Source organism: Sapajus apella, unplaced genomic scaffold (genome assembly GCF_009761245.1).
Source record: "Sapajus apella isolate SASKATOON/1434 unplaced genomic scaffold, GSC_monkey_1.0 scaffold14, whole genome shotgun sequence".
Taxonomy (NCBI): Eukaryota; Metazoa; Chordata; class Mammalia; order Primates; family Cebidae; genus Sapajus; species Sapajus apella.
The window spans coordinates 12,886,500-12,897,658 of NW_022436954.1; positions in this window are offsets into that span (position 1 = coordinate 12,886,500).

The window sequence follows — 11,159 nt, forward strand, 5'->3', positions numbered from 1 at the left end:
GATGATAAAAAGGATAGCAGTTGCTTTTATTCTATAAGGCTCAGGGCTTCAATCAAACACTACTCCTTCCTGAAAAATGTGTTTTCTCAATAATTATAATGAATAGCTAATATTTAATGAGCATGTGTTATATACCAGGAATTCTGTGAAGCACACCATACATACCATTTCATTTAACTCTCACAATAATTCTATGAGTAGGTGACATCTATTTCACATATAAAGAAACTTGAGAGTCCAAGAAATTAATTGGACTATGATATACAGTTCATAACTGGTAGCCAGGTCCAGCTGCTTTCAAAGTCCATGCTTTACTATAAGGCCTAAAACCTCTTGACGTTTTGCAGGATATTATATAACAAGTCTACATTTCTACTGTCTTCAAACAAATCCAAAGTGCCACTCCCATATTTTCCGCCAGGGCCCAGCTTTCTATTAACCCCTGAGAGTCCTGACTCCACCAGCAGTTTTCACTTTCTATACAGCATCTGAAGGGCAACTTGGAACAGGAAAACAAATGGGTTAGAAGAAATGGAAAGAATTAGAAAACGAAAGGAGGGCCCCCAGGGCTACTGCCTTGGCCCTACCACTCTGGCCATGGAAGAGCCTCAATTCACTAAACCAGTTACCTTTTCCTCAGCTGCTTCCTGAGTCCTATTCGTAAGGCCAGCATGGAGTTTTCTTTGTGAGTCACAACGAATAATGAGGCCACTTCTTTAAGACAAGGTTTCAAGAGTGACCAATCAGTGATTTATTGGTTGAATTAAAAATTCGGGTCTAGGGCTGGGAGCTATGGCTCATGAATATAATTTCAGTACTTTGGGAGGCAGAGGCAAACGGATTGCCTGAGGTGAAGAGCCTGAGACCAGCCTGAGCAACATAGCAAAACCCTATCTCTACAAAACAATACAAAAAAAAAAAAAAAATAGCCAGGCACACTGGCACATACTTGTGGTCCCAGCTATTCTGGAGGTAGAAGTGGAAGGATTGAGCCAGGTGCAGTGGCTCATGCCTGTAATCGAAGCACTTTGAGAGGCCAAGGCAGGTGGATCACTTGAGGTCAGGAGTACAAGACCAGCCTACCCAACATAATGAAACCCAGTCTCTACCAAACGATACAAAAATTAGCCAGGTGTGGTGGCAGGTGCCTGTAGTCTCAGCTACTTGAGAGGCTGAGGTGGAAGAATGGCTTGAACCCAGGAGGCAGAGGTTTCAGCAAACCAAGATCGCGCTGTAGCAGGAGTGGCCTCGAGAAACAGACCTCTTGAACACTGAACTGGGAAGGAAAGGGTGATTTATTCGGCCAGGAGCAAGGTGGCATAGTTGCCTAACAGCCAAGCTCATCTAACAAAGGAAACCTCTGCCTTTATATAGGCTTACAACTCTAGACATTAGATGTGAAAGGGTCTTGGTCTTACAACTCTGGAATTTACATGTGAAAGGGTCTTGGGCTTAGGAGTAGGCATGGGGTATAGTGACTCAGGTGGGGATTTGATCATGTTTAAGTAAAAACAATGCCTTTCTGAAAGATTCTTCCACACCATGCCTGCGATCTATAGGAGGGCGATTAGGGTGGCACCCTTGTCTGCCAGCCTTTACTTCTCCTATTGAGATGTAGTGTGGAAGTCAAGGGGGGATGGTCTTAGATGCTTAAGGGTGATTAAAGGTCTCCTCCCTCAGTGCCACTGCACTCCAGCCAGGGCAACAGTGTGAGACCCTGTCTCCACAAAAAAAAAAAGTGGGAGGATCACTTGAGCCTGGGGATATGGAGTCTGCAGTGAGCCAAGATTAGACCACTACACTCCAGCCTGGGTAACAGAGCAACACCCTGTCTCCAAGAAAATTTTTAAAAATAAAAATAAATTAGGGGCTAGGAGGAGAAATGATGTTGCTTAAAGTATCCAACTTGAACATTGTCCCCAAAATTAGAAAGGGATTTATTGTCCCAGAACTTCCATTTTTCCTTGTGCAAAATGAAGAAGTTAGAAAAGCTGATCTATTTAGGATGCCTTTCAGACTGACATTGACATACTATGTAAACCTTCTGGCAGTATCAAAGAACCTATATACTGATGAGCTAAACTCTATTCATAAAGGCAGCTCTAACTCTGTTTTTCTTCCCAATCATCACCATTAGAGAAATAAAGATAGCCCAAATAGGAAACAAAATGCCCTCAGGAAAAAAAAAGGGAAGCAAAATGCCCTCAAGTAACCCTGGGGAAAGAGTAGATTGACAGCTGGTAGCTCTTCAAAACACCACCAGAAAACCTATTGACCAGCAAACGCTACATTGGGTAGACCTTCTGTAGAAAGAAAAAATATCACCTTGATGAAATCACAATAGTGTCCAAAAGGCAGAAGCCCTGTATTTATAGGGCCTGGGGGTCTCGACTCAAGTGGCATAAGGTCACTCTTTCAAGGTAGGAAACAGGATTGAACTAAGTTTGTGACATCATAGTTTAGGATTGGCAGGCACAGGAAGGGAACAGCCTGGAAGCAAATATTAGTAAAAAACTATTGTTTGTTGAGCAAATTGTTTATCCAGATGAATAATCTATTGTCCTGATAGGAGAGCTGTTGGCCCGGAGGAGTAAACTGTTTGTTCGGATAAATTGTTCAGATAAAAGCAAACAGTGAAGTTATTTATTGGTTTACAGCCATTATCTTCCCAGGCCTCAATGTCCTGTAACAATTAGTTAAGTTATATTGCCACAGTAAGTCTCACTTCTCAGTCCCAATAGTTAAGGTATGCAGACATAGATGACCTCAATTCTCAAGTTCACCTTATCACTTCTAGAAAAACCACTCTACTGTGCCTATGGAAATAGAACTTCTCTTCCTTTCACCAGAGACACTCTCCCTGGTTATAATCCTAAATATTTCTACCACTCTGTCCCATAGAGTGAGCAACAGGGAAATAATTTCAGCTGGAGAAGAGTCCCTGCCATAGATAGAGAACCTATCCATGCCCTCAATGGTTCAGGAATAATCAGTGCTGGGGTCTGAATGTGTCCCCAAGAAAGCATGTGTTGGAAATTGAATCCACAATGCAACAGTGTTGGGAAGAGGGGACTGATGGGAGGTGTTCATGTTCCACCCTCGTTAATGAATTAATGCCAATTATAAAAGGGTTAGAGGCCATGAGTTCGATCTCTTGCTCTCCCTCGTGCTCTCTCTCACCACATGTCGTGACTCAGCAGGAAGGCATCACCTGATGTGGTTCCCTGGACCTTGGACTTCCCAACCTCCAGAAATGTGAAAAGTATATTTCTTTCCTTTAATCTCAAGCTTGATATTCTGTGACAGCAATACAAAATGAAATAAGACAGTCACTATTCCCCAAAAAGGATCCAAAACATTCAGTAGAACTGAAAATAGTAATAAAGTACTATGGTAATGTCAAGAAATTTCAGGATTTTTCTCAACTGAGTAAAGACCAGGTCTTCAGCCCCAGGTTTCACTGGTTCTATGTAACTTTTGGCAAGCACCTTCCCCTCTCTGGGCCTCTTTTTCCACTCCCCAACATTTTGAGCTAGATGTTCCTCAAGAGTTATTCCAACTCCAGCCTTCTGGATTATTTGACTTGGCCCCACCAATGTAAATCTACCCCTTATCAAAAAAAGATGCAAACAGGCCAGGCGCAGTGGCTCACACCTGAAATCCCAGCACTTTGGGAGACGGAGGCGGTGGATGACCTGAGGTCAGGAGTTCAAGACCAGCCTGACCAATATGGTGAAACCCCATCTCTACTAAAAATACAAAGATTAGCCAGGTGTGGTGGCATGCACCTGTAACCCTAGCTACTCAGGAGGCTGAGACAGGAGAATTGCTTGAACCAGGGAGGCAGAGGTTGCAGTGAGCCGAGATCACACCACTTCACTCCAGCCTGGGCAAAAAAAAAGATGCAAAGACAATAAAGGTCATCCATCTGGCTTTTGATATAGCCTTTACATGGGTTTTCCTTGAAGAGCCTATCATCGAAGACCCACACTATTCAGAATAGAATGATCACAATGCCATACACAGGCAAGCTCTAAAAGCTCATAGCAGATTATTATTTTTCCCATTTACCACCAAGTAATAAGAATGCATGGCCCTTTAATTCTGCATCTTTCCGTTTCCAAGAGGATCCTGCTAGTTCATCTAACTGGTAGAACATCAACATTTCACTTCCAAGTGAGCTTTTCATAAAAGATTTGCTGGCCAGTATGCCTAAGGGCAAAGAAAATACCCCTCAATGACAGACAGATGTGTGAACTGAGTATGCTTGCTTACTAACAATTAAGTTTCTTTGGCAGAACTTGTAAGCTAGGAAGATTGTGATCCAAGGCTTTCATGGCAACATAACAACTATCAATCAGGTTTGCAAGAATGGGTTCATATAGGACCTGCCACTACCAACTAGAACCTTCTCATATTTAAAAACAAAATGACTGCCTTAGGTCAATTAGCTAGATACAGGCTCAGTAAGTATAAGGAAGCTGCTCCACATGGAAGACAGGAAGGACTCCACCTGAGAGGCATAGACAATCTGATAGTCAAGATAGACCTGGAGCCATAACTAAAAAAAAGAAGTTCGTCCTTGAAGAATACTTCAGGCAATGGAGGCCGCTGTATCAACAAACAATACTCAAATCTCATTGCTTTGCAGTAGCAAAAAAGTTTATTTCTTGTTTGTGTTCATGTTCATCCATGAGTCAGTGATGAATCTTCTGCTTTTCACTCCAAGACTCAAAAGGATGTATGAGAAACCCCTATGTCTTGGACTTGGTTGGCATCAAAGCAGATGGGAAAGGGAGGTGGGAAACCAGAGGTTGGCTCCTAAGGCTCCCAAGCCTACTCAGAAGTGGCACAAATTACTTCCATTCATACTCCTGAGCCAAATCCAATCATGTGGGCAAGCTTAATTTAAATGTAGAAAGAATGTATAACCATTCTTATTCAAGAGCTACAGGGAGGAACATTGACACTTACACATCCTCATAAACTGTACCACAAAAAGGCTGAAAGGTTATTCCATGTTCAGGAGAAGACAATCGACACAATGAAGGGGGTATTTTATTTTTTAGGAACCAGACAACTTGTGCAGGTGGGAATGCAGTGGGGAAGGTCAGAGGACTCAACACTGCTTTACCTCTCCAGGTGACATTCTGCGGGACTTTCCCAAGTGAATACCTTTTACCTGCAGGAAACATGGGCAATCCAGTCCCCCTTCTGTTGAGACTTCCTCCCAGATCAGTAGCGTAGGGACTAAATTTCTTTTCCACAAACAAGTCATTTGCCTAACAAGGCCCTTTGCTTTGCCTGGTGATTTCCCCCAGGGTTGTGAAAACCCAAGGTGCCAGGGTCCCAAGGAGAGAATAGTCTCTTCCTTCCTACCTGAGAAAAGCAGTCTCTCTGTACCATGTTCTCACTGGACTTGGCACTCCAGGCCCCACACCTCATCTCCGGAGGCGGCTGTCAAAGAGTTACCTATAACAGTGAAAAGTTGGAAATACCTTATTGTCAATTGATGGGGACAGTTAAGTAAATAATGACATACAAACAACAACAAAATAATATGCATCCATTAAATATGATGATGTGGGCTACCATTTACTGTTATGGGAAAATGTCCATGACATCTCACTGAATGAAAAGTTAAATGGCAGAATAGCTTATATAGTATGAATCTGTGTATGGAAAGTTACAGTCATGAACACACTGAGAGATCTATGTCTAAAGTAACAATAATCAATTCCCATTATCTGTGGTAGTGGGATTTCAGGTGACCTTTTACTTCCTTTTTGGTTCTCTTCCGTCTTCTTTAAATTTGTTTTACAACTAGCATGTGTTACTTTTATAAAGACAATAGAGTTATTTGGAGAGGATGGGAAATAATATTTTTAGAGATGGAGAGATGCATTTTCAATATTGTCAAGTGAATGAAGCAATTATGGTATAATAATATATATGTGTGTGTATGTTTGTGTGTGTATGTGTGTGTGTGTGTGTGTGTGTGTGTGTGTGTGTGTGTACACAGATATATCCAAAAACATACTACCAAGCATGTTTCCCAGGGACATTCAGATGACCAAAGGAAATAACATTTGAGAACTCCACACCTGTGTGTTCAAACACCACACAAGTGTTGATGATTGACATCACTAGCATTTTCAATCACTTTCTGTGAGGCCTGGAGATTATGTTGACATGTGTCCCTGTGTACCTCTTGGTCTACAGAGCCTTTTGAGGTTCATTAAGCTGAAAATAGAAGCCCACAAGGGATGGACACTATAAGTGAAGAGGATCTAGTCTCGTACTTGGTGTAGAATTCCTGCTCCTCAGGGGTTCTCAGACACCCTCACCAAGATCTCTCTGGCATTCCTTAGAGAAAACTTGCAGCTCTGGGTCTGCCTCTGGGAGAGCATGTCAAAAATTCCCACTGGCACATTTCCATAGGCACATTCCTCAACTCTGAGAGTCAGGATTAAAGCCAGATGAATCTTAAGACAGCAGTCTTCCCAGCAACAAGTACTTTCAAAGCTTTGTTACAACTAGCTGAGAAGTGCTCTTGAGAAAGCTGGCCAGAAGCAATAGATGACTAAAAGACTGAAACATCCCACAGCCACCATCCCCGCCAAGAAGTCTCCAATACAAAGTTCATGGGTGGACGGTCTCTGTTCAACCACAGGTAAGTGGGTTGGGGGTAGAATCCTATCACCAATAAGGGGCTCAGACTCCTTTATCCTCCTTCCTCATTAGTCAGGCCAAAGTTCCTCAAAATTCCTAGGCAAATGGGGAAAAAAAATCAGAGCTAAGAACCTAGAAGCAGCATAAAGTAAATATAAAATTAATTTCCTTGGGATTCTGTCCTGGGGCCTCTTGTATTTCACAGCTCGCAGTCTTCCTGGCATATCCTGATTTCTCTTAGCTTCAACTGCCAGTTCTACTGTATATACCAGAGACCTTGGAGTTCAACCTGATACTGCTGTCCTCCTCACACTGACATCTTCAGTCCATCACCAAATCCCAACATCTCTCAGATTCATTTATCCTTAGCAATGTCTACCACTCACACTCTAGTTTAAGCTACAACTCCCACCTGGATGGCTCCAATATTCTCTCAACAATCTTGCCCATCCATTGACCCTCCTCCAATCATTTCTCTACAACTGCATTCAGAGTGATCTTGTCAAAAAGCAAATATGACCATGTCATCTTCCTGGTGAAAGTTCTTTAATGGTATCCCATTAAAAAAAAAAATCCTTTAACATGATCTAGAGGACTGGATAACAGTTTAGGCTCTAGAACCTTAATTCAATCCCCAGCTCTGCCTCTTATTAGCTGTGACTGTGGGCAAGTTACTTGGCTTCCTTATGCCTTCATTTCCTCTGTGCAACATAGACATATCGTTGGTACCTCCCATAAGGTGGCTGAGAGGATTAAATGGGCCAGGTATAGTGCCTCTGGCTCTCTATGCGCCAGGCTGTGTCCTAGGCACTGGGGATATAGTGACAAATAAAGTTGAGAAGATTCTTGGCTGGGTGTGGTGGCTCACACCCATAATCCCAGCAGTTTGGGAGACAAAGGCAGGCGGATCACTTGAGGCCAGGAGTTCGAGACCAGCCAGGTCAACATGGCAAAACCCCGTCTCTACCAAAAATACAAAAACTAGCCAGGTATGGTGGCACATGCCAGTAGTCTCAGCTCTTCAGGAGGCTGAGGGAGAATTGCTTGAACCCAGGAGGCAGAGGCTGCAATGAGCCCAAATCGCACCACTGCACTCTAGCCTTAGTGAACAGCAAGAGTCCATCTCAAAAAAAAAAAAAAAAAGGATAAATGAAGTTATGCCAGTAGTCTTAGCTCTTCAGGAGGCTGAGGCAAGAGAATTGCTTGAACCCAGGAGGCAGAGGCTGCAATCAGCCCAAATCACACCACTGCATTCTATCCTCGGTGACAGAGCAAGAGTCCATCTCAAAATAAAAAAGGATCAAATGAAGTTAAAGGTATTTGGTAACAATGCCTGACATACAATAAGCACTCAATAATGTTACAAAACACTGCCTGCGCCTGCTTGCGTGGCTCAGCAACACCACACTGCCTCTCTCTTTGTCCTTTGTCTGCACTGGTCTTTATTCAGCTCCTCTTCCTCACCAGCAACCCTCAGACCTCAGGGTTTTTGTGTACACTGTTCCCACTCTTCCTTCCTATGGAATTTTCTTCTTAATAACCTTTCTTGACCTCCCGGAGCCAAATCACCCAGTTTTAGGCTCATAACATTGGGTATCTCTGCTTCAGAGCTACTGTCCCAGTTGTAATTTTTCTAATTTATGTGATCATTTCACTAATGTTTGTCTCCCCATCTAAAGTCTAAACTCTGCAAAAGTGGGCTCAATGTTTTTTCCTTGTGATTGTATCTTCACTTCCTACACAGTGCCCAGTACACAGCAGATGCACAATAAACATATTATGAATGACTGAATACATGCCCACACTCCCCCACCTCCTATAGGAAACTCCCTCCTAAACTTCAGAACGGTACACCCACCAGCCTCCTGAACTTGTATATTAGACTCTCCCAGACTCACCACATCCTTCTCAAATCTCTAACCTGTTTGAGTAAATGATGCCCCTAATCACCCATTTACCCAAACCAGGAATCAGGAAGTCATCTCTGACCCTCTTTTGGGCCACACATACAATCAATGAGTAAGTACTAATAAATCCATCTTCCAAATACTGCCTTAAGCCAGAGCAATCAGGCAAGAAAAAGAAATAAAGGGTATTCAAATAGGAAAGGAGGAAGTCAAATTGTCTCTATTTGCAGACGACATGATTGTATATCTAGAAGACCCCATCGTATCAGCCCCAAATTTCCTGAAACTGATAAGCAACTTCAGCAAAGTCTCAGGATACAAAATCAATGTGCAAAAATCACATGCATTCCTATACACCAATAACAGACTTAAAGAGAGCCAAATCAAGAACGAACTTCCATTCACAATTGCCACAAAGAGAATAAAATACCTAGGATTACAACTAACAAGGAACGTAAAGGACCTCTTCAAGGAGAACTATAAACCACTGCTCAATGAAATAAGAGAGGACACAAACAGATGGAGAAACATTCCATGTTCATGGTTAGGAAGAATCAATATCGTGAAAATGCCTATACTGCCCAAAGTAATTTACAGATTCAATGCTATCCCCATCAAGCTACCAATGACCTTCTTCACAGAACTGGAAAAAACCACTTTAAACTTCATATGGAACCAAAAGAGAGCCCGCATAGCCAAGTCAATTCTAAGCAAAAAGAACAAAGCAGGAGGCATCACACTACCAGACTTCAAACTATACTACAAGGCTACAGTAATCAAAACAGCATGGTACTGGTACCAAAACAGAGATATAGACCAATGGAACAGAACAGAGGTCTTGGAGGCAACACAACATATCTACAACCATCCGATCTTTGACAAACCAGACAAAAACAAGCAATGGAGAAAGGATTCCCTGTTTAATAAATGGTGTTGGGAAAACTGGCTAGCCATGTGCAGAAAGCAGAAACTGGACCCCTTCCTGACACCTTACACTAAAATTAACTCCAGATGGATTAAAGACTTAAACATAAGACCTAACACCATGAAAACCCTAGAAGAAAATCTAGGCAAAACCATTCAGGACATAGGTGTAGGCAAGGACTTATGACCAAAACACCAAAAGCATTGACAACAAAAGCCAAAATAGACAAATGGGACCTAATCGAACTCCACAGCTTCTGCACAGCAAAATAAACAGTCATCAGAGTGAATCGGCAGCCAACAGAATGGGAAAAAATTTTTGCAGTTTACCCATCTGACAAAGGGCTGATATCCAGAATTTACAAAGAACTAAAACAGATTTATAAGAAAAAACAAACAAGCCCATTCAAAAGTGGGCAAAGGATATGAACAGATACTTTACAAAAGAAGACATACATGAGGCCAAAAAACATATGAAAAAATGCTCATTATCACTGGTCATCAGAGAAATGCAAATCAAAACAACACTGAGATACCATCTCACGCCAGTGAGAACGACGATCATTAAAAAATCTGGAGACAACAGATGCTGGAGAGCATGTGGAGAAATAGGAACACTTTTACACTGTTGGTGGGAGTGTAAATTAGTTCAACCATTGTGGAAGACAGTGTGGCGATTCCTCAAGGACCTAGACATAGAAATTCCATTTGACCCAGCAATCCCATTACTGGGTATATATCCAAAGGATTACAAATCGTTCTACTATAAGGACAGGTGCACACGAATGTTCATTGCAACACTGTTTACAATAGCAAAGACCTGGAACCAACCCAATGCCCATCGATGATAGACTGGACAGGGAAAATGTGGCACATATACACCATGGAATATTATGCAGCCATCAAAAACTTTTGTGTCCTTTGTAGGGACATGGATGAACCTGGAAACCATCATTCTCAGCAAACTGACAGAAGAGCAGAAGATCAAACACCGCATGTTCTCACTCATAGGTGGGTGTTGAACAATGAGAACATATGGACGCAGGGAGGGGAGCACTACACACTGGTGTCAGATGGGGGGAAATAGGGGAGGGACGGTGGGGGGTGGAGAGTTGAGGAGAGATAGCAAGGGGAGAGATGCCAGATATAGGTGATGGGGAGGAAGGCAGCAAATCACACTGCCACGTGTGTTGCTATGCAACAATCTTGCATGTTCTTCATATGTACCCCAAAACCTAAAATGCAATAAAATAAATAAATGGAAAAAAAAATACTGCCTTTTTTCTATTCTTAATCTTTCTGAGGATGAAGATTTTGTCTCCCTTAATTACCACTGTGTCTCCAATACTAGTAATAGGACTTAACTATTTGTGAATAAATAAAATAGCACTACCGTAGCTAAGGCCAGTATGATCAGTTGCCTAATGTATCTCCCTGGCTTCTCTCAAATTCATTTTCACATCTGAGTCTGACCATGTCACTATCCTGCTTAAAACCTTTTAACTGCTCCCCACTTATGGGACTCCGTGTTCAAAGCCAGTCCTCCAGCGGCTAGACAATATTTTCTCATGGTTAATAATGACCAGGACTGGTTAACAAATGTTTATTTTAAAAAATGAAGGAATAGGGCCGGGCGCGGTGGCTCAAGCCTGTAAT